The 24,396-nt window shown below is 47.2% G+C and overlaps 1 long non-coding RNA gene across 1 annotated transcript; it reads right to left on the reverse strand.

The window, feature by feature from the left end:
- Positions 1-2,771: 2,771 nt before the first annotated feature.
- On the reverse strand, positions 2,772-4,699 carry LOC117796073. The gene is made up of 3 exons (XR_004620422.1): positions 4,584-4,699; positions 3,282-3,398; positions 2,772-3,161 (listed from the first exon to the last, which is right to left on the reverse strand). It is a non-coding gene; the product is annotated as an uncharacterized LOC117796073 (long non-coding RNA).
- Between the last annotated feature and the right edge of the window lie 19,697 nt (positions 4,700-24,396).

Raw genomic sequence — 24,396 nt, forward strand, 5'->3', positions numbered from 1 at the left:
CCCGCCCCACCCCTTCCCCCCTGTGGGAAAATCCCCCTAGGGAAAGGATTTGACCCCAGTGGAGGAGTGAGTCACCAGGCTCAGGGGACAGAGGGGACAGCCTGGACGGGCGGGGGGAGGGGTTGGCCACCTGCTCTCAGTTTGTACATGGACACGGTGCCCCGAGACAGGAAAGGTAGTCCATAGTCAGTAGGGGCACAAGCACTGATGGGGCTCTCTAACCCTCCCCAATCCCTGCTGGGGGCGGGGCAGTGGGGATAGTTGGCCAAGGCTGCCCAGAGGGCTGACATTCCGGGAGGCCCACAAGAAACACAGAGCAAGCAAACAAACAGTTCAGGTCCAAGTGCAGAGGGGGTGGGAGTGACTCAGTAGAGATGAAGCCGATTAAGGTGCGGCTGCTCCAGCTGTGGCCATGGGAAGTGCTCGCGCAGGAGGGGGCCATTGGTAGGGGACCCCAGACTTGACAAAACCACTTACACAGACCTGGACAGAGCAGTGCAGGGGAGGGAACATCGGGGGCAAAGGGGGGGGATGGGGGGTGGTGCTGGAAGGGCTCCAGTTCTAAGGAAAGAACTCCAGGATTGGGTGGGTAAGCGTGGGAAGCGGAGCCAGGTCCCACCAAAGAGGCAGGGGTCTGAGAACCTTAGTTGGGGCTGGGAGTTGGGGTTCACTCCAGTTGTAAAAGCATTGAGGATTTGGAAGAGGCATTTGGGATTGATGCGATGTAGGACTCAGAAAGACCCCTCTGGCTGCTGCCTGGAGAATGGAGGGCTGAGGGGAGGCCAGGAGACACTTTAGGGGGTGCTGGGGTTGCCTGGGAGAGAGGTGACGTTGTTGGTGAGGGCTGCGACGTGGAGGGAGATGGGTTGGCTCTGGAGCCGGTATGAGAGCAGAGCAAGTCCCTGAACCATCAAATAACCCCTAACCCAGGGGCGCCTGGGGGGCTCAGTGGGTGAAGCGTCTGCCTTTGGCTTGGGGTCCTGATCCCGGGGTCCTAGGATCCAGCCCCATGTTCCTGCTCAGTGGGGAGTCTGCTTCTCCCTCCCTCTCCACTTCTCCCCCTGCTTGTGCTCTCTCTCAAATTAATAAAATCTTAAAAAAAAAAAAAAAGACTCTAACCAAGCCAGGGGAACAGTGGTGCCACCTCCCAGATGAGGAAGGCCTGAGGGCAGCGGGAGGAGGCCCTGGGGGAGAGATCTGGGGAGTGAAGTTTGAAAGGTCTGCAGAAAGAGTGTGTCTCTTAGATTGTCCAAAACCCAAGTGAGAGACAACACTCTGTGTGGAAAGGCTGACAGCCAGCGGGGACTCTCTCTACGCCGGGAGGGTCATTTCACCCAGCCACCACGGAGAGCCATCTGGCCACATCAGTCAAGTCAACAAAAACTCTGTGACCCAGCCATTCCCCTTCCAGGAACGAATCTCATCCATACTCTAATACCCACGGGAAGTGGTGCAGGTACCAGGCCAGTCACCACGCAGCAGCGAACGGGGGACACTCCCCACCTGTCCAGCAGCAGCCCCGGGCAAAGAACGCAGTGCACCAGACAACGGGGAACTGCACAGCTGAGCAGAAGCGCGAGGACGTTCTCTCCATCCTGATGTGGACATTGTTCCGACGTAGAAGGTCAAGGAGGAAAAAGCACGACGCAGAACAGTTTGCGGTGTGTGTGTTCAAATCAACAACAGTGGGGAAAGATAGAGAATCCTGTATCTTACATATCACGTGTATATATAATATATTCATCCGTATTTGCCTGTGTGTGCATTAAGGCAGCCTCGACGAATACACCAGGAGCTAGTAAGAGCGATTGTGTGTGCTCACACAGGGATGTGTACCATAGGTGAGAGGGAGAGAGCAGGAGGTAGGAGGGTGATGGGGAGGGAGACAGAGATTGGGAGGGAGATAGTTCACTGTATATCCTGTTCTAAGTGGTTATTACTGAACCACACGAACGTGTTATACGTGAACATTTTATAATCTGACATTCAGTTGAGGATGGAAGCCAGCGTGGTGGGAGGTTCAAGGGGAGAGGAGAAGAGCCCTGGTCTCGGGTGTGGGATTGTCCAGCAATGTCAAGTGCCCTTTGAAGTGGATTCATCAGCAGCCAGAGATTTTCTCCAGCCCAGTTTAGTCCTCAGGTGTCCACCCGGAGTCCCAGCGTTGGGTTTCACTGAGAACAGGACTTTGGTGAGGCGGTCACACCAGGGGATGAGCGGCGCCACCGCGTGGAGAGGGGCTCACCGGGAGAGGTCAGGGCCATGGAGGGGGGCTGGGCTGGCAGAAGGGTGGAGGAATGTGTGAGGGGAATCAAGCTGGGTCAGAGGAGGGGCCGGGGCGGTGGAGGGCTGCTGGGGTAGAGTCACAGGAGGGAGGGAGTGCAGGGCCAGAGGGCTCTGGTCACAGAGGAGGACCTTTACAGTTGAGATCGTGGTGGTGATGCAGTCACTGGTGAGGACAAGGGGCGGGGGAGGGAGGCACAACCCGAGAGGGTGTGCTGACATTGGGCGTGCTGAGGGCTCAAGAAACCAGGAGGCAGCCTGTGGCTGCTGAAGCCCCAAGAACACTGATGAAATCATGGAGCTGTTGTCCTCTGAGGATGCCAGGGAGAGACGCAGTGGTGAGCGGAGGGCAGCAAGGGTGAGGAGAAGCGGGATGGCACGCCAGCCAGCGTAGGTGGGCGCTGATCAGCTTTAGCCCTGCTTCTGCCCTCACCTTAGAGCATAGACAGTCCTGGGGCTCAGTGGATGGGTCAGGCCTGTGATGGGCCATGCCAGAGCTAGGCGGCAAGGCTGTGTTGGGGTGACCCCAGGAAGGAGTGGTACCCTGATTCTCTGAGCCTTCTAGGTGGATGGTGCATTAAGGACGGCGGTGAGTTAGGTGGTCAATGCTCCCGTAGGGACGGTGACTGTCCCTGCAGAGACACCCTGAGGGCTTGGGGGTTGTCAGGGTCAAGGGGGATGGCTGGAACAGCCGGGGCCTCTCCTCTCCCAGGACACTAGCCTGGGCTTGTTCACTGGAAGGTTCTGGAAACAAGCAAAGGTGAGCCTGGTGCATGAGGGCTTTTCCAGCTTCTGCTTGTGAGCGTTTGCTAATGTCCCCGTGGTCAAAGCCAGTCACACGACCAGGTCCAGAGTCCAGGGCTGGAGAAATAGGATCCCCTCTGATGGGAGAAACTGGAGTGTTTGTGGCATTTCCCCCAATCTGCCTTGTGACTATAAGTGCTTACATGCTTCCCGTGTGAAACACGGGTTCACCCCACCCCCAGGTCTCCCAGTCTCACCCGGTCATAGAGCAGGCGGGCCACGCGTGATCTCTGACCTTTTAGCAGGAACGAATGTCGAGGAGTTTCTCCAGTGTAGCTCCTTGGGCCAGCAGCTCCAGACCCACACCCCATGAACTAAAAAGACAAATCAGTCACCTGACACGCTCAATACAGAGTGGTGGTACAGGGACGGGATGGCCATAGTTGGGGACATCATTTAAAAGGGGGGGGTGATGGGGAGCCTGGGTGGCTCAGCCAGGTGAGTGTCTGACTCTTGATTTAGGCTCAGGTCATGATCTCAGGGTTGTGGGACTGAGCCCTGCATCGGGCTCTGCGCTGAGCGGGGAGTCTACTTGAGATTCTCTCCCTCTCCCTCTGCCCCTCCCCCCACTTGCACGCTCGCTTGCTCTCTCAAAAATAAATAAATAAATCTTTAAAAAATAAGGGTTTGGGAGGGACAGGAGGCAGCTTGGAAGGCCAGCCGCTGTGTGGTCTCCCAGAGAGCCCTAGACTCCACCATCCTGGGTCTGTGCCTGAGCTCTGCCCTCCGAGGGGCCTTCCTTTGCCGTAACCAACGACCCAGGTTGGTAGCTGAGCAACTTCCTAGTCTTTCCATCATTCAGGGTCCAATCAAGAGCGGGGAGCCCCCCAGGAATTGGAACAGGGCACTTTTAAAGAAGGACTGTCACAGGGGGTTGGGGTAACCAGGGGTCAGCTAGGGAGAGGATGAGAACTCTAAGAATGTAGACAGAGCAGACATGCAGCCACCGCCTGAGGGCCAAGGACGGGGTAAATCTAGAAGTCTCCTCACCCCCCAGACCAGCACGGGGATTCAGTCAGACCTCGTTGGAGAGGATGCAGCCTTGGGGAGGTTCACTGAGGTGCTCTGCCAGCAGAACTTGCTGGAAGCTTGCTCCCCGAGATCCAGGTAAGCCATGCACAGACAAGTGCTGTGCTCAAACTTGCTGCAAAGCCCCCGAGGTCGTGGTGGAGGAAGCCGTCCTTGGGGAGACGGTCCAGGTGTGCCCTAGAAAGCCCTTCCTCCTTTACTGTCTCTCCAACGCCCTCTACTGACAAAGGTTAGCACTTCGCCAGCAGACAAGGGAGAAAGTTCCAGAATGCCCACTCAGGCCAATGAAAGATGAGTTTGGGGCAGGGAGGCAGCAGATTGACAAGGCGCACTCAGCCTCCACACACATTCGTCTACACACATCGAACCTTGATGAAAATGCCTGCTGAACGCTGCACATCCGTCCTTCCCACAAGGGAAGACACTTTCCCACAGTGAGGAGACGCAGCGCCAAGAGTAACTGTACCCACCCCGGTGTGTACTAATAACTCCACGCGGGATCCTGTGAGACAGAGCGCCATCCTTCCTGGATGCCTCCCAGCTGGCACCATAACCGAATCTTCAAGAAGTCACGCAGCCTTCAGCCAGGCCGTCCACTTCCGGGTGACAGGGTATGTGGTAAGACCAGTGAATTCCATGGCCGTGAGCCCACCCGGCTGCATTTCCTCGGTGGTGGGATGAATTCCTTGGTCAGAAGCAGTGCTGTGGGGATGATGGCAGACGAGGCATTCTGTGAGTCTGTGCGTGGTGGTGCCAACAGCAGCATTACGGGAGCAAGGAAGCCGAATCCATGTCCAGAGTGCGTCTCTTCCAGAGGATGACTCATTGTCCCCTCCCTGATGGAAGAGGTCCCGTGCGATCCACCCGCTACCGGGCGGTTGGCTGCTTTCTCCAGGCAACGGGGCTGTCGAGGGCTAAGCGCTGGTCTTCACTGCTGTCGGATAAGGCGCTTGGCAGCAGCCAGAGCACCTGGTGAGAGGAAGCCTGTGTCGTTGAGCCCACAAATAGCCTCCATCCCTGTCACCATAGCTACCTTGTTTGTGGGTCTGTTGAGAAAGCACTGGAGTGGCTGGGCAAAGAGGCTGTTATGGGCTGAGTTGTGTCTCCCCCAGATTCATATCGGAGTCCTCTTGCCCATACCTGAGAATATGACATTATTTGGAGAGAGGATCTTTACAGAGGTGAACAAGTTAAAATGAAGTCTTTAGGGTAGGTCCTAATCCAATACGACTGTGTCCTTAGAGAAGAGGGAATTTGGGAGGTAGACACACACGGGGAGAACACCATGTGACAAGAAAGGCAGAGACTGGGGTGATGTTTCTCCAAGCCAAGGCACGCCAGACTGCGGAGAGCCACCAGCATGGGAAAGACTGCTTCTCCCAGCCTCGGAAGGAAGCGGCCTGCCCACAGCCCACTCTTAGGCTTCCAGCTTCCAGAACTGTGGGACACACATTTCTGTTGTTTAAACCACAGTCTGCAGTCCGTTCTCATGGCACCCCAACAAGCGGACACAGAGACATCTCTACAGAGCTTCATTCTCCCACCTCAGTATTAAGGGTCTCTTCTGGGGTGGATGCCCTTGGGTGGGCACCCATACAGTGTACAAATTCTTTATAGTCTCTACCCACTTGGAGATGTCCATCTACACACTTCTTCCCCAGTTTTTCTTGTCACCAAACTCCCAGTTCTGGTTTTTTGTTTTTTTGTGTCCCCCCCCGCCCNTGTCACCAAACTCCCAGTCCCCCCCCCCACCGCCGAGGCCCTGTGAGCCAAACTGTGAGCAACAGTCTAGGTTAGTGTAGGTTTGTACCTCTGGCCATCTCTCAATCCAGACCTGGTGGACAGCCGAATGTATTGCTCAAAGTTCTGCCCCCTAGGGGCATGGTCCTTCAGGATCCCCCTGATTGCGGCTGCAGCCCCGGCTGTCCACGATCGCATGAAACTATGACATCGTGCAGACCCATCGGTCAACTGGGCTTGAGTTTTTCTTGCTCAGCACCCCAACAGGCCACAGGCATGGACGGCGGGAAGGGAAGCAACGCAGCCGGAGCTGGTGTTGAAGGAGCCTGAGCCACCTTCCGTGCACGTTATTGTGGCTCCTGGATGTGCCGGGCTCAGACTCCCATGTACTATTTCCATGCGATGATAGAATGCTGCCACACACACCAAGCCTTACGGCGAGGTGGGTCTAACAACTCTCAGCTCTTGATGGGAAACAGGAGAAATGGTCACTAGTGTCCCATGGTTGGGCATTCAGTCTCCATTGAATCCCAGATGATCAGAAGCAGTTTGTCAGAAGGAAAATCGTCATCTCCAGAAGAGAGCACAGACTTGCTCCCAAATTCTAGAAATCAGGCTGTGAGTCTCCCACTGATGCAAGTCATGGATATTTTGAGTGCTGGTGGATCAGCTGGATCCCGGCGCCGGGGGGGTAGGGCGGCTGGTGTGTGCGGAGCGGCCTGTCTCCAGAGCCTTCTCCCTTTCCGGCCTCCTCCTGAAACTGGCTAGACGGAGAACAGTACAGCAGCGAAATGTGTTGCTTCCAAAATCCAAAATGTCCTACCAAGCTTTTGCCTCTTTTTTCATGGTAGATGATAAGAGGCCCAACAGCTTGTCTTTTATCTTATATTCAAAAATCCCCCAGACCAAATAACTCTCAGAAACTTAGAAATCACAGACTCCTGAGTTTTTTGAGGGGAGGGGCATCTCCCACTCTCAGGTTCACATATGTCTTCTTAAGGCATCTCACGTACTTGCTATTTCTTGTTTATCAGAGCCAATCAGTATAATGTCATCAATGTGGTGGCCAGTGTCATACAGTGTAGAATGTTAAGATAAAAAAAAGATCAATTCATAGAGATGGAAAGTAGAATGATGGTTGCCAAGCGCTGGAAGGGGCAAAGAATGTGGAGTTATTATTTAATGGGTACAGAGTTTTGGTTTCGCAAGACAGAGATGGCTGGTGGGGTTGGTTGCACAACGGTGTGAATGTACTTAGGGCCACTGCCATGTGTACTTTACATTGGTTAACATGGGAAGTCTCTGGTTATGTACATTTTATCACAATTTTTAAAAGACAGGAGTAAATTAAGCACAGATTAAAATAAATTTTTTTGGTGTTTTTATTTGACTACATTAAAAAACATCAGCATGTTAAGATCTTGATACTAATAGAGTGGTCAAAAGATTATCCACACTGGCATACACTGGAAGATTTTTAGAAATGCAGAATGCCTACCAATACTGTGAAGCAAACCATTTCCCATAAAAATTATCTTATTAGGTACTGGGCATTAAGTGTTAGTCTGGTGAGTTTTGTACCTTTATCTTGAAATCAGTGACCTCATCAGATTGTATTATTTGTTCTAAAAGGCTGAACAATCCTATCACTGGGGGGGGGGCGATTATGCATTCATACATGCATTGTGTAGCGTCTTCCATAAAATATACACAGCTTGGAGAAGATCCTGGGAAGACAACTGAGTAGGAAGCATCAGGAATCTGCCTCTGCACTTAGACAACAATTGGGCCAGTAAAATCTGGCTGCTCTGGAGTTTGCTGGAGGCTTGCAACTTCTAGGGCAAGACTTGGACGATAAACTGTGGTTAATTTTGGCCAATCTCAATTCGTAGCAGAGCAGCAGCTACCCCTANGCCCCCCCCCCCCCCCCCCCCCCCCGCAGGCCTGCCACGAGGCAGGCAGCTGTGCACACGTTCCTGGAGCAGCCTGCACACGGTTGTGGGAATCCGGGTCGGCCAAAAGACCCTGTCCTCCAAATACTGGGGATCTGTGCTCTGAGCACTGATTGCTGCATCTGGTCACAGTACAGACTAGAAGCGGTGGGCCACTGTTGTTGCACTTCCTCACATTGTAGCAAGACCCTCCCCCTCTGGCTGAAGTGACTTCCATGATATTTAAGGGGCTAGTGCCCTTTTACCCCCTTCATTTTTTACTTTCTCCCCCTCTGGAAGCCAGACAGTAAAGAGTAGGGCATTCAAAAACAACTGCATGCATCAGAGAAATTAGTAAATGACCATGAATACCCAGGGAAAGTCTCAGAAAAGACCCAAGAAGACATTATAGTTACACTTCAGACTGATCCTCGGCATAGAGACAGCCTACAATGATGAAACAAAACTAGCAACAACAAAGAGCAAACCCTGGGAAAGGGGCAGAATCTGATTTCCAGAATTCCCACATTATTCCATGTAAATGTCCATGGCTCAGGACACCTGGGTGGCTCAGCCGGTGAAGCATCTGCCTTCGGCTCAGGTCATGATCGGGGTCCTGGGATCAAGCCCCACATCAGGCTCCTTGCTCAGTGGGGATCCTGCTTCTCTCTCTGCCTCTGCTGCTCCCCCTGCTGTGCTCTCTCTATCAAATAAATAAAATCTTTTTTTTTAAAGATTTTATTTATTTATTTATTTGACAGAGATAGAGACAGCCAGCGAGAAAGGGAACACAAGCAGGGGGAGTGGGAGAGGAAGAAGCAGGCTCATAGCGGAAGAGCCTGATGTGGGGCTCGATCCCATAACGCCGGGATCACGCCCTGAGCCGAAGGCAGATGCCCAACCGCTGTGCCACCCAGGCGCCCCTAAATAAAATCTTTTTTAAAAATGTGCATGACTCAACAAAAAGTTACAAGCCCTACAAAAACAAAAACAAAAAACCCCAGGAAGTATGGGCCGTTCAAAGAAAAAAGAAGTAAATAAAAAGAAACTGTTCCTGAAAAAGACCGGTGGCAGATGTACTAGACAAGGACTTTAAAACAGCTGTCTAGAGATGCTCAAAGATCACTGAGAGGGTGACGCGAGAACAAGATGGAGATATCAAAAAAAAAAAAGAGAGAGGAAGAGAGAGAGAGAAACCTAAGTTGAAATTAAAAAGAAATTCTGGAACCGAAAAGTGCAATAACTGAAACGAAACATTCGCTAGAGGGTTTCAAAGGCAGATTTGAGGAAGAAGGAGAATCAGTGAAGGTAGGACAACAGAAATTATCAAGGCTGAGGAGCAGAAAGAGAACAGACGGGAGAAAAGTGAATAGAACCTAAGGGACCTGTGTCCATAGAGGACCAACATACACATCGTGGGAGTGGCAGAGGGAAAAGAAAGAGGGTGGGTAGAGAGAACATTTGAAGACTTAATGGCTGAAAACTTCCCACATTTGATGAAAAACATGAATATAAACATGCAAGAAGTTCAACAAAATTTAGGTAAGAAGAACTCAGAGAGATCAACACCATGACACATTATAACCAAACTTTCAGAAGAAAAAGAGAGTCTTGAAGGCAGCAAGAGAAGCAAACCATCACATCTGAGTGATCTGCTGTGAGGCGATCAGCAGATTTCTCATCAGAAACTTTGGAAGCCAGGGGTGCCTGGGTGGCTCAGCTGGTTAAGGGTCTGACACTTGATTTCAGCTCAGGTCTTGATCTCAGGGTCATGAGATCAAGCCCCATGTCAGGCTCTGCGCTCAGCAGGGAGTCTGCTTGAGATTCTCTCTCTCTTCTTCTGCCCCTCTCCCTGCTTGTGCACGCATGCTCTCTCTCTCTCTCAAAATAAATAAATAAATTTTTTAAAAAAAAATAAAAGAAACTTTGGAGGCCAGAAGACAGTGGGGTGATATATGCAAAGGGATAAAAGAAAAAACATCAACCAAGAATCGTGCATCTGACAAAGGTGAGAAAGAAATTAACACATTCCCAGATCAACAAAAACTAAGAGACCTTGTGACCGCTAGTCCTGCCCTGCAATAAATACTCAGGGGAGTCCTAGAAGATGAAATGAAAAGACATCAGACAGTAATGCGAAGAGGTATGGGGAGCTGAAGATCTTAATACAGGTAAATACATAGGCAATTATAAAAGCTAGTATTGTTGTAACAATGGTTTATAACTGTACATTTGCTGATTTCCTACATGATTAAGAATCTAATAACTTGAAAAAAAAAAACAATTACTAGTGTAAAAGCTAGTATTACTGGAACTTGGTTTGCAACTCCAAATCTTGTTTTCTACATAATGTAGGAGACTAATGCCTTTAAAAAAAACTATGTTTATGTTTTTGAGAACACAAGTGGAAGCGCCTGACATTAAGCTTTTGGTTGCTGAGGTAGTCATTTCAAGACACCCATTTTGAATAAACATATTGCCAGCCGTAAGGCACAGCAAAACAAGCAGATGGGGAATGAGGCCAGCCACACCCGGGAAGTTCCCCTTGCAGGAAACTGGGGGCAACTTAGATAACTGACCACTTGACTGACCTCCACCCTCCCACACCCTAATTTCCATTCGTATGCTTCAAATTAGACAATAATGAGAGACACCATGAAACCCCAGAAACACCACCCTTGGACCCTAATAGAGGCAGAGCCCCAGATCCACATTCCTCCTCCCTCTCCCTCTCTCACTCTCCTTCCATGACCTTACTTTGTGGCCTCAGGTGTGCTCTGTACCTTCCAAAACCGTGAGTAATAAAACTTGTTTCTCTAAGTTCCTTGATTTTTTTTCTGGAGTATATCCTGCAATCACAATAAGAAATCAAGGGTTGGCCCAGCTATAATCGGCCCTATTGAGGGAGATGTCTGTGGGGCTCTGTATGAGCCAGTGCTCAGACATCCTAGCTCAGGGCATTACCATCAATAGGCTGCGACTGAGACCACAACGATGGATAAGGATGTACTTTTGTGATATCAGTAACCAAAAGGGGTCAGAACAAAGCTGTAAAGGAGCAGAGTTTTTGTACGTTATTGCAGTTAGGCTGTTATAAATTCAAATTAGGATGCTATAACTTTAGGATGTTAGATGTAATCCATATGGAAACCACAAGGGGAACAGCTGTAGAATATACACAAAAGGAATTTAAGTATTTAGCTAAAAAAAAAACATAACTCAACGAATTACAAAAGAAGATGGTAATGCCAAAAATGAAGGACAAGAAAGCTACATGGCACCCAGAAAACAAAGAGCACATCATCAGTAATTACCTTAAATGTAGATGGTTCAGCTGTTCAATCAAAAGACAGAGGCTGGCAGAATGGATAAAAACACATGACCCAACAACATACTGTCTACAAGAGCCTCCACTGAGATCCAAAGACACAGACAGGTTGAAAGTGAAAGGATAAAGAAAGGCCATGCAAATAGCCCCCAAAACAGAACAGTGACTATACCAACATCAGACAAAGTAGACTATAAATCAATAAAGTTTACAAGAGACAAAGACTAATTTATATGTTAATATGCGCTTCATGTATAAAATTGTCAAATCACTAAGTTGTACACCTGAAACTAATGTAACACTGCATGTCAACTATACTCAAATAAAAAAATTGACAAAAATAAAATCACAAGTAAATAAATAAAAGGTTCAAACGACTAGAAGATATAACAATTACAATATTTACACACTTAATGACAGACCATCAAAATATATGAAGGAAAAATAGACAGAATTGAAGAACAGACAATTCTACAATAATAGTCAGAGGCTTCAATCTCCCACTCCCAATGGACAGAACAACCAGACGGAAGATAAATCAGGAAACAGGACTTGAACAACACAATAAACTGACCAGATCTGACGCCCACACACCCACACACAGAGCATTCCACCCAACAACACACTTCTTTCAAGTGCACAAAGGGCATTCTCCAGGATGAACCATAAGTTAGGTCACAAATTAAGTCCAATAGATTTAAGATAACAAATATCACACAAAGTTTCTTCTCTGGCCACAATGGGATGACGTCAGAAATCAATGACAAGAGTAAAACTAGAAAATTCACGAAATTGTGGAAATTAAACAACATACTTTTAAACATACCTTCAAAGAAGAAATCATAAGGGAAATTAGAAAATACTTAGAGATGAATGAAATTGAAAGCACAACATACCAAAACTTATGGGACACAGTGAAAGTTGTGCAAAGGGGAAATTGTATTACTATACATCCTTATATTAAAAAACAAAAAAGATCTCAAATCAACAATCTAACTTTAAAACTAAAGAAACTAGAAAAAGAAGAAAAAACTGAGCCCACAGCTACCAGAAGGAAGGAAACAACAAAGATTGGAGCAGAGATAAATGAGAAAGGAAACAGAAAGGCAATAGAAAAAAATCAATGAAACTAAAAGTTGTTTCTTCTAAAAAATCAACAAAATTGACAAACTGTTAGCTGGATGGACTAAGAAAAAGAGAGAAGACTCAAATTATTAAAATCAGAAATGAAAGTGAGGACATTACCACTGATCCCTACAGAAGTAAAAAGGATTATAAGAGAGTAGTATGAACAATTGTGCAGGAAAAAATTGGATAGCCTAGATGGACACATTTCTAGAAAAAGGAAACCTACCAAGACCAAGTCATGAAGAAATAGAAAATCTGAATAGACTTATAACTAATAAAGAGATTATATCAGTCAGCAAAAATCTCTCAACATAGGGGTGCCTGGGTGGCTCAGTCAGTTAAGCATCTGACTCTTGATCTCAGCTGAGGTCTTGATCTCAGGGTGGTGAGTTCAAGCCCTGCATTGGGCTCCACACTGGCATGGAGACTACTTAAATTAAAAAATCAAAACAAAAACAACTTCCAACATAGAAAAGTCTTGGATCTGATGACTCCACTGATAAATTCTACCAAACACTAAAGAAGAACTAATACCATTCTTCTCAAACTTTTCCAAAAAACTGAAGAAGAGGGAACACTCTCAAACTCATTCAGTGAGGCTAGCATAACCCTGATGCCAAAGCCAGAAAGAAACCGCAAGAAAATAAATTACAGATCAGTATTCCTTATGAGCCCTGATGCAAAAATCCTCAACAAAATATTCCAAACCAAATTCTGCATCACATTAAAAGGATCATGCACCATGACCAAATAGAATTTATTCCTGGAATGCAAAGATGGTTAAACATATGAGAATCAATCAGTGTAGCAAAATACCTCAACATAATAAAAGCCACATATAAAAAAACCCCACAGCAAACATCATTCTCGCTAGTCAAAGACTGAAAGCTTTTCCTTCAAGATCAGGAACAAAGTAAGGATGCCCATTTTCACTACCTTCCTTCAACATAGTATTGGAAGTTCTACCCAGATCAATTAGGCAAGGCAAAGAAATAAAAGGAATCCTATTTGGAAAAGAAGTAAATTATCTGTTTGCTGGTGACATGATCGTATATGTAGAAAACCGTAAAGACTCCGCAAAAAGCTATCAGAACTAATAAATAAATTGAGCAAAGTCGGACACAAAGTCAAAACACAAAAAATCAGTTGCATTTCTATTTACAATGAGCAATCTGAAAAAGAAAATACAAAACCAGGGGCGCCTGGGTGGCACAGCGGTTAAGCATCTGCCTTCGGCTCAGGGAGTGATCCCGGCGTTATGGGATCGAGCCCCACATCAGGCTCCTCCGCTATGAGCCTGCTTCTTCCTCTCCCACTCCCCCTGCTTGTGTTCCCTCTCTCGCTGGCTCTCTATCTCTGCTGAATAAATAAATAAAATCTTAAAAAAAAAAGAAAATACAAAACCAAAACAATTTACAATAGCATCAAAAAGAATAAAATACTTAAGAATTAACTGGGAGTGGGGGTGGTGAAAGACACAATGCAAACTACAAGACATTGCTAAAATAAATTGAAGACATAAATAAATGGAAACACATTGATGTTCATGGATTGGAAGACTTAATATTGTCAAACTGTCAATACTACCCAAGGTACTCTACAGATTTCATGCAGTTCCTATCAAAACCCTGATGACATTATTTGCAAAAATAGAAAAACTCATTCTAAAATTCACATGGAATCTCAAGGTACCTTGAGTAGTCAAAACAATCTTGAAAAAGAAGTATAAAACTGGAAAACTCACACTTACTGATTTCAAACCTACTACAAAGCGACAGTAATCAAAACATTGTGGTTTTGGCATAAAGATAAGCGTAAACCAATGGAATAGAATGAAGAACTCAGATAAAAACTCTCACATATATCATCAAATTATTTAAGTTTACTTTTTTTTAGTGCTCTCCACGCCTAGGGTGGGGCTCAAGCTCATGATCCTGAGATCAAGAGTTGCTTGTTCTTCCAACTGAGCCAGCCAGGTGCCCCTCATCAAATATTTTTGATAAGGGTTCCAAGACCATTCAAAGAGGAAAGGACAGTCTTTTCAACAGATGGTGCTAGGGAAACTGGATATCTGTATGCAAAAAACTGAGTTTGCACCCTTACCTCACACCATATACAAAAATTAACTTGACGTGGATCAAGGACCTAAATGATAGACCTAAAACTATCAAACTCTTAGAAGAAAATATAGGTCAAAAGCTGTACAACATTGGAATTGGCAGTGATTTCTTGAATGTGACACTAAAGCACAGGTAACAACATAAAAAATCAACAAATTGGACTTCATGAAAACTTAAAAAATGTGTACATCAAAAGACATGAACCAGAGTAAAAATGCAGCCCACAGAATGGGAGAAAATGAGAAAACATTTGCAAACCATAGATCTGATAAGGGCTTAATATCCAGAATATGTGGAGAATTCCCAAAACTCGGTAATAGTAGTAGTAGTAATAATAATAATAATAATGAAAACACAACTACCTGGTTCAAAAATGGGCAAAAGACTTGACCAGACATTTCTCCAAAGAAGATATATGAATGGCCAATAAGCACATGAAAAGATGTTCGAGGAAATGTAAACCACAACTACAAGGAGATACATCTCATATCCAGTGGGATGGCTGCCATCGAAGGAAAGACGAAACAGAAAACGAGTGTTGGCAAGGGTGTGGGGAAATTGGAACTCTTGCGCACTGTTGGTGGAATGTAAATGGTGCAGCCATGTGTAAAACAGAACAGTCATTCCTCAAAAACTTAAAAGTGGAATTGCCATATTATCCAGCAATTCCACTTCTGGGTATGTACCCTAAAGAAGCGGAAGGAAGGTCTCAAGGAGATATTCGCACACTCATGTTTGAGCAGCAATATTCGCAACAGCAAAAACACGGAAGCAGCCAAAGTGTCTGTGGATGGATGAATGGATAAGCAAAGTGCGGTATGTGCGAACAATGGAATCAAATAGAATTTCACTGAATTAAAATGGAATGAATTATTCAGATTTTTTAAAGTCTAAAAATAGAATTAATCAGTCTTAATTATTCTGCAAAATGCTACCACATGGATGGATCTTGAGGACATCATGCTGAGTGAAATAAGCCAGTCACAGAAAGAGAAAGACTGTATGATTCCACTTAGAGGAAGTACTTAGAGCAGCCAAAATCGTAAAGACAAGAGAGTGTAATGGTTACTGAGTGCTTCCTCCTTCTCCTGAGGTGGGGGGGGGGAGAATAAAAGAGGCAAGGTCAGGGTCATGGCTCCATGGATGCCCCCAGATAGGAAAGAGGCACGCATACCACCCACCTCTGCACACCCACTTCCCCTTTACCTCCTATCTTGGAGCAATTTCTGCATCAGAACAGAGAGAACTTCCTCCTTCTTTTTACAGCCATATAGTACTCCATTGTTCGGTGCACTGCTATTATTTCCCTGGGTTTTACTGATGGACATTTAGGGAGTTTCCAGTATTTTGCTACTACAACTGAAGTAACTGACCTGGCACCTACATCACTCTGCATGGATGTTAGAGTATCAGTAAGATAAATTCCTGGAAAGGGGGATGGCTGCTTCACAGGAGGCTTTGCCAGCTGGACTGATATCGCCAAAGGGCCCTCCACAGGGACCTGCAAAATTATGCTCCCAGAGCAGTGAGGGAGCACTCTGGTGGCTGTCAGCCTCAATGTAGAAAATGTTAAGTGATCTAAGAAAGCAGATTGGTCTGTGCATGGGTGAGTGGGGAGGGTTCGGGGCATGATTACAAAGGACCACGGGAAAACTTTCGGTGATGATGGACATGTTAATTATCTTTATCATTGTGATAGTTTCATGAGTATGTGCATACATAAAAGGTTATTAACATACTTTAAATATGTGCAGTTTATTGCATGCCAATTATTTCTCAGTAAAGCTGTTTCTTAAAAAAACATGAACACATGGTAATTTTTTGGTCTTATTAGATTGTCAAAAAATAAACAAGATAATTGCCTCCAGGTTTGGCAAAGCTGTGAGGAAACTGGCTGCACTATCCCTGGAAGAATGAATTGACGTAATTCTTTCTGGAATTAATTTTTGCAGTATCCATTAAAAAGTGTTTCTATTCTTTGGGGAAGAAAAAATATAAGCTGTTATTAAGATCCTATTCATTTATTTCTTTGTCTAAGTAAAATTAAGCTCCACAGGTTTGAGGTCCAACTAATGAATTTCCACAGCCTGGCTTTAAAAATGAAAGTCTAGGGGCGCCCGAGTGGCTCAGTCAGTTAAGCGTCTGCCTTCAGCTCAGGTCATGATCTCGGGGTCCTGGATTCGAGTCCCACATCAGCTCCCTGCTCAGCGGGGAGCCTGTTTCTGCCCCTCCTCCCCACTCCTGCTCTCTCTCTGTCTCTCTCTCAAATAAATAAATAAATAATCTTTTTTTTAAAAGTCTATATAATTAACAAATGGAACCTAAGAAAGAGTTAAAGATGTCTTTTTTCCCCCTGAAATCATGGAGGGAAAGATATCATTCTGAATTCTGAAACTCAAAGAATTTGATTCAGTAAGTTGTTGAATCAGGTCGTTTACAAGTGTGTAAATCTTACATATCTATGCAAAACCGGGACTTGTCTGCACATTCATAACTGTCACCACCTTGCTCATTTCTCGGCTTCAGTGAATCTGGTATTTAAGAAGGGTCTTAGATAGAAAGGGTCACTTCAGATAGAAAGCTGGAACTCTGTCTTACTTGGTAACTGTTGCCCTGGCAGGGGTGTGCAATCATGATTCTGGATTCCTCCACAGAACAAGAACCTGGCAGATTTCTCAAACACAAGACAGTGGACATCTCTGCTAGATTGCTTATTGCAATGAAGATGTTGAGTCTTGGCTCACTTTAAATGAGATCTTTGAGGTAATAATTCTACTTCTAGGGAATATATATGTTTCAAAATAATAGGACAAACACATGTCATATATATATGTATACACACACACACAAAGATTTTCATTGTAGGGAAAACTGGAAAATCCCCAAATATCCAGCAAAATGGAACGAGGCAAACAATTACAGCATATAGGACAGTGTGGCCATTTGGACGCCTCGCTGGCTCCATTGTCACGGGTGGGGAAAATGTCCTTGACACGGCACTCAGTGACCGAGCAGGTCTGCCGAGCGGTTTATAGAAGGACTGCTACATAAACGTAGGTGTTGGTACCAAAATGCGAACATGGCCTGTGCCTGGGGCGGGGGCGTGAGAGCACGGCTGGGCTGGGGGAAGGGTGGCACCCAGTCTGCACTCCACCTAATTCCTCACCATCTGTTCTTTCTCAGCCATACATTCCCTGCAAGTAGAACTGTTACCTCAAAGATCTTGCTTAACGTAGAACCAAGACTTTCAACCCAGAAGATTCCTCTTTGTTCAGATTTTTGAAAATACTGTTTTTGTACAGGGTGGGGAAGGCGTTGAAGACCTACGTCGAGGGGCGCCTGGGGGGTTCCGCCGGGTTAAGCCTCAGGCCTCTTTTCCACGCAGGTCACGATCTGGGGTGGTGGGACCAGCCCCCAGTGGGCTGCACGCTCAGCGTGGAGTTTGCTCCAGATTCTCTCTCTCCCTCTCCCTCTGCTCTGCCCTCCTCTCTCTCTCTCTAAAAATAAATAGATCTTTTTAAAAAAAGAAGACCTATGTGTAATGCTTGAGTCTATTGGGATTTGTGAGTGATTTTCAATACCTTATTTCAATATTTTATGTAGTTTAGCTAATTTGTCCAATGAAGTGCTTTTGAAGCTAGAAAACAATGTTTTTTAATAAAAGTCTATATAACAGAGGAAAGGACGCCTAGGATTTTACGTAACACTGGAACCGGGTCACCTGGAGGGCGGAGGCGGACCAGCCTCTGGGGGCGGGGCTGGGGCTTCTCCCACCGCACTGGTCGCTCCTTCTGCCAGTTATTGCATGAGGCGCCCGGTCCAGCTCAGGCTGGACGCTGAGGCGGGCTGGGGGAGCGCAGGAGGGAGGGACAGACTGCGGGCCTGCAGCTTGGCAGAGCGCAGCCAGGAGGGCCGGGTGGGGGCCAGCTGTGGACCCCCAGGACTCGTGTGGGTTTAGGGCAGAGCACAGGAAGGTGAAGCCCACACGGGGCCGCCAAGTACCGGGGAGTGGGGTGGGAGTGGAGTGGACGGTTCTTGCTATCTGGCCCCAGACTGAAGGGTGTCAGGCTTGGTCAGCAGATGGGCTCCTGGACCAGGAGGGCTGCTGTTTCTCAGGGGTGGGCAAAGGTCTGGAACTGGTAGGCCAGGAACTGCCTCCCAGGACCAGCCCCATCAACTTAGCCATGCCCTCCTGTTGCCCGGAGGGCCATCCCGCTCCCTGAGAAGTACAGACCTAGCCCTGCTGTGTGCAGGAGCCCTTGGGTCCTCCCCCAGCTCGACCGGGGGTGCAAGAGTCCCCCTTTAGCCAGGAGGGCTTCTGCCTTGGCTCCCCCAAGCCCATACCGAGGAGGGGGCAGCTCTGTCAGGTGCCCGAGTGCCGTGAGTAGAGCAAGGAGAAGGGGCATTCATTTTCTCCAAAGTACCCATGGGTTGTTTCAGAATTGTTTAGCAGGGGCTGAGCCGCCTTGTGGACTTCTAGACTGACTGAGAACAGCAGCAGCAGCAGCAGCATTGGCGTTCCCGAGGGAACAGGGCACCATGGCTGGGTGGGGCAAACCCAGTGGAGTGAGGCCACAGGAACCCCAGAAAGAGGAGGCGACCCGAGCCCAGTGTCAGCCCCTCCCCTTTGCCCTGGTGGGGAACCACCTGGTCACCCATGGGGACACCCATGGGTAGTGGACGCTGGGCTGGTCATTTCCTCACTGGTGAGATGCAAATATGTAAGACCCCCTTCTCCAGCGGCTTTGGAGAGGAGGGGATGGTCCAGCACTCTTCCTGCTGGCCAGAGCCAGCGTTACTCTGGGTTCCCTTCTGGGTGTTGTCCTGATGACATATGTCCTACATCTGCCCTGTTCATGTCACTCAGCCCTCCGTCCATGGACCCGGAGATCAAGGCACAAGACCCACACAGCCCACCTGTGTGCCCAGATTGCAGCCTGGAGCAGGGAGCTCCCGGGAAGGGTGCGGCCACCAGAAGGAGGGTGTCAGTCAGGCAGTGGCCCCTGGGACTGTCCGGGACTGTGGGACACTCGACTTCATAGAGCAAGTGTCCCTGGACACTGAGGAGACCTTAGCTGTAGAAAAAGCTGGCGGTGAGGGTGAGGGGATTTCCAGGAGCCCTTCCCCCCAGGGGAGCCTCAGAGAGCAGAGTCCCCTGGGGAAGAGAAGACGGGCCATCTAGGCTTTGCTGGAAGCTCTCTGGGGATCGCAGGCCCTGGCCTGATACCCTGATCTGGAAGCCAGGGCCCGCGCGGAGCTTCTCTTCCACCGTGCTGGTTCTGCCCCCTAGTGGTGGCTGCGAGGGATGCGCCCGGGAGAGGAGCCCCTTGGTTACTCCCCTGGAGCTAAGGGTGTATGACCCAGTTCTCACTGCAAGGTCAAGGCAGCTCATCAGCACCCAACGGCACAGAAATTCAGTCCAAGGAAAAGCAGGGAGTAGACCGCGACACTTGTTGCTAAAGTACTCACTGAAACAATTTTGAAATCTATTGAAATGTCCCACACTTTTTATAGGAACATATACCTTTTTTTTTAAACAGAATTTTAAATTGTTTCCAGGGATGTAATTTCCGGGATACTGCCAACATTGAAATTTAAAAATAAAACGGTCACATCACTCTCCTGAATGTATCTAACTAAATGTAAATACTGCGGTGATTTATGGAGCTACAACTTACGTTCAGTGGCGTGCACAAACCTCGAGTCTGGTTTTTACATCTGTAAAACTGGTAGAACGAGATGAAGTCGTGGACAGTTTCCTGACCCCAGTTATTCCTTTGTATCCCCCACCCGGACAATATACCCCCCCCAGAAGGGCGGTCCTCTTAATCTATTACTGTGGATTAACTTTGCCAGGGTTTGATCGTATAGATGGGTGCACACGTGGTGTTCTCTCTGTCTGACTCCGCTCACCGAGCACCACGTCCACGAGATTCATCCCTCTGTCGCCTGTATCTGCAGACTATATTTTCCCATGGTTGCAGATTATTCCATTAGATGACTATCCCCCAATTTACTTACTCATTCTACTACTGATGGGCTTTTGTTTTCCAGTTTAGGAATAAAGCTGCTTTGAACATTTTCAAACGTGCCTCGTGAGACCAAAGCCCTAATTTTGTTAGACACACACGCACATGGGCGCGCACACACACCCGGCAATGACACTGCTGGCCTGGGCGCCCACACGCTTGGCTCTAGGGGCCACTGCCTGGAGCTACTCTGGTGTTCTCCCCCCTGCCACCCATCTAGTTTTACCTGATTATTATTTTTTTCTATGTCTTCTTTTATCTCCTGGACTTTGGGCCAACAGAAGTTAAATTGACAGAAATAATAAGGCAGGCGAGAAGCTGTCACAACATAACCAATAAAGCACATCATATATGTGTAAACTGTGCCACCAAGTAAAAGAAAAGATATATTTTTAAATGTATGTTGAACATTCATGACTAAGCATACCTCATACCTCAGAAGACCAGGTCACAAAGAAAGTCTCAAGAAAATCCATAAAGCAACTATGAGAAACAAACTGAGGGCCTCAGAGGGGAGGCGGGTGGGGGAATGGGATAGACCGGTGATGGGTGGTAAGGAGGGCACGTATTGCATGGTGCACTGCGTGTTATACGCAACTAATGAATCATCGAACTTTACATCGGAAACCGGGGATGTACTGTATGGTGACTAACATAATAGAATAAAAAATCATTAAAAAAAAAGAAAAGAAAATCCATAAAGCAGAAATAGCATAAACAAATGTCATCACAATGCAATCAAACTCGAAGTTAATTTAAAAAAAAAGTCTTTCCATCTTAAAAGGAAAAATTTACCTCTTTGTTGAACAATTAGGGGGAATATAACTAAGATTGAAGACCTTCTAGAAACTTTCTCCATAGAAAGAAAAGAGCACAGCTTTACTTACTTCGTCCAATAAAAATTTCAAAACAAACATAAGTAAATGAGGTATGGCTAAGTCTGGGTTTCCTAGAAAACTGCCTGAAGGAGAGATGAATGGACTGATGCTTTTCATGGGAGGTACCAACCCAGGCAGCAAGGGGAGTGAGACGAAGAAAGGCAAGGGAAGACAGGACCCAGCATGAAATAGTTCATGCCACGATGGCGGCCATGTCACTTTCAGCCCCAAAGGACCCACGGGTGTTTGCTTGGCTCGTGGGGCTTCTTTGGGATAAACTGGAAGGAGTTTTCCTCAGCACTTGAGAGAGAGGAAGGAAAGGGCATTGATCTGCCTAGATCCTTCCCACCGTTGGTTTTCCAATGGCCAAAGTTTGCCCTACAAGGAGTTCACTTCCTCACACTTCTGAGTTTCTTTGTGGGTCCTTCAGGGGCCAGACTGCAGATCCCACGTTTTGGGGCATGGTGCTTCATCCAGAGGAGCAGAGAGGAGGCCAACAATCCACAGACGTGCTGGGTTTGTTTGACTATGGAATGGTGGCCAAGGAGGGGCGTCCAGCATACCCAGAGCACAAGGCCAACCTGTCCCAGGGCCCAAAACAATCTGGGACCCTGTTGAGTCAATTGGGAGTGGAGATGGCTGGGAGGAGCAAGCAGCAGAGGGGTTCAGGAGGTAGGTGGCACCTGGGGAGGTGCATAGCATGGGTGTCCGTTACAGTCCTCCTCCCTTGCTTCACTAGATCCGTCTCCTCCCTCTGTATCTAACTTCCATGCTCTACTCTGGGGTCTCCTTTTTTTCTTTTTAATGGAAACAGGATGGTGTCATTCCAAATAATCACAGACCCCCTTCCAAGGTGGTGACCAATCTCTTGGAAGTCTTAAGATTAGATGTCCCAGTGAATCCCCAAGTTCCAGACAATCTCTCCCTGCCCCCATCATATGGGAGCAATCATAGCTTCTCATGGTCATTAGAATCTAGTATTTTCTGTCTGTTGGTGCACTAGCACCAGCAGCTGCTCAATATTTAGAGGAAACCTTACCCGTGATAACTAGTAGCCAAGTGACAATTGGCAAAACCAATAGTGTCCTCAGGTTAAGTGTTCTTTCCTGGGACGGACTCCCCAGACCTGTAATTTGGCAGAGTTTTAGGGACAAGAAGCACAAATTTCACAAGTGGGTCACTGGCCCGAGTCCATCTTTTTCTGTCAGTTGGTCATTGGGAACTACTCTTCACGAGGCCATAGATGTGAGTGGGCAGAGAAGTGGTGCATCTACTGATAGAATTTATGCACGTCTTCTGGACTGGCTTGAGCCTGATTTTGAAAGCATCGCTTTCAAAGCTTTCAAAGCATTACATGACGGATTGCTCCTGTGCGTGCCTCTCCTATGACTCTGCTATGATTCGGTGGGTCAAATAACAGCTCAAGCTGGGGAACCCTGGTTGCAGAGTCACCTGTGTCCCGTGATCCTCTGCTGCGTGTCTACTAGGGCCTGACAGTTTGCCAGGAGCGGTTTCTCAGGTGCTGGCGAGGGCAGAGACCCGCTCCATAGGCTAGATGGCTTTGCAGCAATTCTCTCATGGGGGATTGCCAGACAATCCAAATAGTATTCAAAGCCAATCCAGACACTTTTATTTCCATTAGATCTGTCGGATCTGTGACTCAAGAGGCTTCCTGGACCTTCTGAAAGCTCTCTCTCTCTTGTTCTGGGTGCTATTCAAAACTGGAAGTTTCCGGATCACTCAATAAATGGATGCAGTATTTGTTACCTCCTGCACACACAGAGCCCCCTTAAGTGGCTGTAGGTCCTGTTCGGTGGAAGGAGATGCAAGAGTAGCAACTTGTACTTTAACTTAGGGGCCACGTTCCAGAATGTCCATATCATTGAACCTCTAAAAACCTCACGGACGTGGCAGTCCACCGATTATTCTTTAGGATTAAATTTCCCATTGTCTGTACATATGAGACTTCCTAGTATATCCAGAGCAGTTGCCACCTCCTGTGTAACAGGTCCAATTAACCTGAGGCCATCAGCATGGTGCACCATGAGGTCGTGTAAACGTCAAGACGATCAATCTCCATAGACTACGTTGGAACAGAGAGCAATTGTTAACACAGCACTGAGGCAAGACATGGAGGTACGTTAATTTTCTTATCACAAAGAGTTGAACCGTCTTTGCTCTTCTGTCTTCATAGGTATCGAGATGAAACCACTCACTACATCAATAACCATTTATCAAATTCCAGAGGCTTAGTTGATCTCCTCTGGTAAAAATAACATATCCAGAATAGCAGCTGTAGTTGGAACTGTCACCTGTTGAAGCTAACATTCGTCCGTCATCATCTGCCACAACCCATCTAGGTTGTGTGGATGCCAGACAGGTGAACAGAGTTAATATTTTGGAAGGGCCACCATCCTCGTATGTATCTTTATTGGCGGTGTTTTTACTTGGCTCTTTCTACCATATTGGCCTGTACTCAATAGTTAGGGAATAATTGGAAAGGCAGGTCTCAATGAGCAAGTACTTTTCAAGCCTCTGTTGGGGATGTTTGCTGATGTCACCTTGAACGAAGCAACTCAGATGTCCAAGCCTGAATTCAAGCAGCAGAGAGAGAGAGACAATGCCTCTTGATGGGATGAGCATCAAAGAATTTGTGGTTGTTTTCAAAAAATTGACTACAGCCCTGCTGTAGAGAGTAGAAAGGACAAATAGTACCCTCTTGATTCGGGACGCTGCCAGTCTGGCATGAGTCTCAGCTTGCCCTTGTGGCTGAAGACAGAGAGGACTGATGGCGTGTGACACGGGGCACAGGAGGGGTGAGCTACAGTCGCCTCTTGCATCACTCAGGTCCTCTCATGTCACACTTCAAGTCCAATTTTTTTTTAAGATTTTATTTTTTATTTATTCGACAGAGATAGAGACAGCCAACGAGAGAGGGAACACAAGCAGGGGGAGCGGGAGAGGAAGAAGCAGGCTCATAGCGGAGGAGCCTGATGTGGGGCTCGATCCCATAACGCCGGGATCACGCCTCAAGTCCAATTTTTCAGGTTCTTTCAATTCCTCTAAAGGCTTAGTGCACAAAACTAAGGGAATAAGCTAAAGTCATTGATGAGACTGGACCTGAGCTGG

Source organism: Ailuropoda melanoleuca, chromosome 14, assembly GCF_002007445.2.
Source record: "Ailuropoda melanoleuca isolate Jingjing chromosome 14, ASM200744v2, whole genome shotgun sequence".
In the NCBI taxonomy this organism is placed as follows: Eukaryota; Metazoa; Chordata; class Mammalia; order Carnivora; family Ursidae; genus Ailuropoda; species Ailuropoda melanoleuca.